Here is a 4,267-nt window from a genome sequence, read left to right as displayed (position 1 = left end):
ACTTAGGATGATATTCTCCAGATCCATCTATTTCCTTAAGAATTTCATAAATTCATTGTTTTTAATAGCTGAGTAGTGCTCTGTGATAGCTAAACCACACAAAGACCTAACAAAGAAAACTTCAAACCAATTTTCCTTATGAATATTGCTGCAAAAATCCTCAATAAAATTCTTGCAAACCGAATCCAAGAATCAAAACGATCATCCATCATGATCAAGTAGGCTTCATCCCAGGGATGCAGGGATGGTTCAATATATGGAAATCATCAACGAAATCCACTATATAAACAAACTCAAAGAAAAAAAAACATATGATAATCTCATTAGATGCTGAGAAAACATTTGACAAAATCCAATACCCCTTCATGATAAAAGATCAGATCTTTTATCTTGGAAAGATCAGAAATTCAAGGTCCATATCTAAACATAATAAAAGCAATATACAGCAAACCAGTAGCCATCATCAAACTAAATGGAGAGAAACTTGAAGCAATCTCACTAATCCAGAGCAATTAGGCAACAAAAGAGATCAAAGGGATACAAATTGGAAAGGGAGAAGTCAAATTATCACAATTTGCTGATGATATGATAGTATATTTAAGTGACCCCAAAAATTCCACCAGAAAACTCCTAAACCTGATAAACAACTTCAGCAAAGTAGTTGGATATAAAATTAACTCAAGCAAATCAGAGGCCTTCCTCTACACAAAGGATAAACAGGCTGAGATAGAAGTTAGGGAAACAACACTCTTCACAATAGTCACAAATAATATAAAATACCTTGGTATGACTCTAACTAAGCAAGTGAAAGATATGTGTGGAAAGAACTTCAAGTCTCTGAAGAAAGAAATCGAAGAAGATCTTAGAAGATAGAAAGATCTCCCATGCTCATGGATTGGCAGGATTAATATAGTAAAAATGGCCATCTTGCTGTAAGCAATCTACTAACTCAATGCAATCCCCATCAAAATTCCAACTCAATTCTTCACAGAGTTAGAAAGAGCAATTTGCACATTCATATAGAATAAAGAAAAAAACTACTATTCTAAACAATAAAAGAGCCTCTGGTGGAATCACCATTCCTGATCATAAGCTGTACTACAGAGCAATTGTGATAAAAAAAAATGCATGGTATTTGTACAGTGACAGGCAGGTGGATCAATGGAAAATAATTGAATTCCCAGAAATGAACCCACATACTTATGGTCACTTGATCTTTGACAAAGGAGCTAAAATCATCCAGTGGAAAAAAAGATAGCATTTTCAACAAACGGTGCTGGCTCAACAGGCATTTAGGATGTAGAAAAATGCAAATTGATCCATTCCTATCTTCTTGTACAAATCTCAAGTCCAAGTGGATCAGGCACCTCCAGATACACTGAAACTAATAGAAAAGAAAGTGGGGAAGAACCTTGAACATGTGGGCACAGGGGAAAATTTCCTGAACAGAACACTAGGAGCTTATGGTTTAAGACCAAGAATTGACAAATAAGATCCCATTAAATTACAAAGCTTCTGTAAGGCAAAGGACACTGTCAATAGGACAAAACGGCAACCAACAGATTGGGAAAAGATCTTTACCAATCCTATATCTGATAGAGGGCTAATATCCAATATATGCAGAGAACTCAAGAAGTTAGACTTTGAAGAATCAAATAACCATACTAAAAATGGGGTACAGAGGAAGAGGATGGGTTTGTGAGCAGGGGAAGGGGGAAGAGAACAGGTTTTTTTTTTCCTTTTTTTCAGAGGGGAAACTGGGAAAGGAGATATCATATGACATATAAATAAAGGAAATATCTAATAAAGAATATTTGTGTTGAAAAATTAAAAATAAAAAAAATGGGGCGCAGAGCTAAAGAAAGAATTCTCAACTGAGGAATACCGAATGGTTATGAAACACCTAAAGAATTATTCCACATCCTTAGTCACTAGGGAAATGCAAATCAAAACTACCCTGAGATTCCACCTCACACTAGTCAGAATGACTAAGATCAAAATCTCAGGTGACAGAAGATGCTGGCAAGGTTGTGGAGAAAGGAATACTCCTTCATTGCTGGTGGGATTGCAAGCTGGTACAACCACTCTCTTAATTTCCAAGCTCTTAAGTCAAACCCAACAAAGAAAATTAAATCTACTCCGTATGTCTCTTTATTTAAATATATCATTAAAGGTAGCTCAGAGATTTTTATGTTCAAGAATTAAGATTAATTCTCTCACACCTTTTGATTTTGAGCTCTTTCTTTGCATACCAAATGAAGATAACTCTGTAATTCCAGTTTCTCAACAATATATATTGCAACCTTCACCAAATACTTTTCTCACTGTATAGGTATAATAGACTGAGATTATCTTATGTCTGTATGGATGTGACACCTATCAATAATAAATCTTTGGCATCTAGTTTAGGCGGTAAAGATGATGTGTGACATCATGGAGTCAGAAAAGATTTTGGGAGAGGGTGAGGCTGGAAATCGAACGGGAAAATGTGAGAAAACACTAATAATGTCAACACAGGTAACCAGCCACTTGGCAAAATGTAGATACGAATAAATTGGTTATTTTAAGTTACAATCTATTAAAAAAAGAGTCTAGATATATGGCCAAGGCATTTGTAAATATATTTTAAGTCTGAGTCTTATTTCATGAAGCATGGTGCTGGAAGGTAGAACCAGACTGAGCGTCGACTGTTCATACTTTATATCTAGTCCATTAATCATTATATATAGTCTTTTGTTACAACTCCAAATGTGTTTCTGGATAACCTCAGTGTCATTGCCTAGATTACTGAAATATTTTTCACTTTTTTTCCTTAAATAGAGAACATAGAAATATCACCTTAATTTTTACTCAAATCAGTTCCCAATGACCTACTTTTGAAAGAAAGGGGGAAGGGATCAGATATATCATTTATTAAGAAAACTCTTAAATTGGCTTCTAACTTCATTCAGAATAAATATGCATATTACCAATGCATAGTAGTGAACATTTTATAATCAGCTCTTACAAGGTTGTAGTAGGGAAATTACAAGTTTGAAGCCAGTCTGAATATAGCAAATTCAAACCGATCTTGATCCATATAGCAAGGTTCCTTTTCACAGATATAAAGAAATAAAATTATGAATAATTATGGCCTAATAATTCTCAGAAGCTGTTCTTCTTGCTATGCAGTAACGTTTAAAACACTTTTCTTATGATCTTCAAAGGTTATTTATAGGAAACAATTTTATATTCTGAGTACAGTCTTTATGAAAAAGTAGAGATTTGACAATGGATGACAAAATAGTCTAATCTAGACATCATGACAAACAATATCATTTATAAGTTGATGTTTTCCAAACAAGTATTATAGTGCCTCTTAGAACTAATAGTGGAATTTAAAGATATTTAGGTACACCTAGCTTTAATTATACTATATTAAGCTCACAAGTATCCTTGAAAAAGATAGTGCGTACTTTGTAATTGAGACAGACAGATGAAAGCAACTTGGTACTGATTATAATCTGAACTGTTTTCTGATCTGCTTATTAAATATGCATTATAACAGGTACCCACAATTATTCTGCCCCAGTGAGTTATCTTTGGCATATATTCACTCTATAAAGAAGCTATTCACCTAATAGAGAGTCTGAAAAAAAAAAACTTTGACTAAGGTGCAAAGACCTATACTTCTAGAAGCTCAAGTGTACTTCTCATTTCTATAGCTGTTATCCCATAATGGGTCTATCTACTAGATACACCAATTCCTATATCTTCAATAAAGGTGGTGCATTCCCTGTGGTTTATCTTGAATTCTCTTTCTCTCATCTTTAAAAAAAATTGATTAACAAAGTACCCAAGTTATGCATGGATTTGGATTTATGACAGGCTCGTTCCCATGGGCCTCTCATAGTGTCCCATGCTAGAGCAAACTGTGGCTCTTAACCATTGCCCGTCCTCCGTGCCTGTAGACTGCTGGCATTGAAGTGAGTCACACAGTGGAAAAAAAAATGTACCCAGGTTATATATTGGCCCTTCTCTATGAATTGTAATACTCATGATCATTTTCTCCAAAATAATTGTTTATACAAAAATAATTTCAGGAATTTTCCTGTTGAACAGAATAGGTTATGTTGATATAAAAAGTCATTATGGTGAATGTGTAAAATTCTTCATATTAATAGACAAGCAATGGGAGAAAGCAGTCAATTACAAATTATGAAAAATCATGGTATATGTGACAACTAATTAGATAGAAGTTAAAAATAAGTCAGAGGCAGGTGGATTT

At 34.1% G+C, this 4,267-nt stretch overlaps 1 non-coding gene across 1 annotated transcript; it reads left to right on the top strand.

Annotated features, from left to right (window-relative positions):
* Window positions 1-3,844: 3,844 nt before the first annotated feature.
* Window positions 3,845-3,980, top strand: LOC116075566. The gene has a single exon (XR_004112607.1). It is a non-coding gene; the product is annotated as a small nucleolar RNA SNORA42/SNORA80 family (small nucleolar RNA).
* The last annotated feature ends 287 nt before the right edge of the window (window positions 3,981-4,267 follow it).

Source organism: Mastomys coucha, unplaced genomic scaffold (genome assembly GCF_008632895.1).
Source record: "Mastomys coucha isolate ucsf_1 unplaced genomic scaffold, UCSF_Mcou_1 pScaffold3, whole genome shotgun sequence".
Classification (NCBI taxonomy): Eukaryota; Metazoa; Chordata; class Mammalia; order Rodentia; family Muridae; genus Mastomys; species Mastomys coucha.
This window is presented reverse-complemented; position numbering and strand designations above follow the sequence as displayed.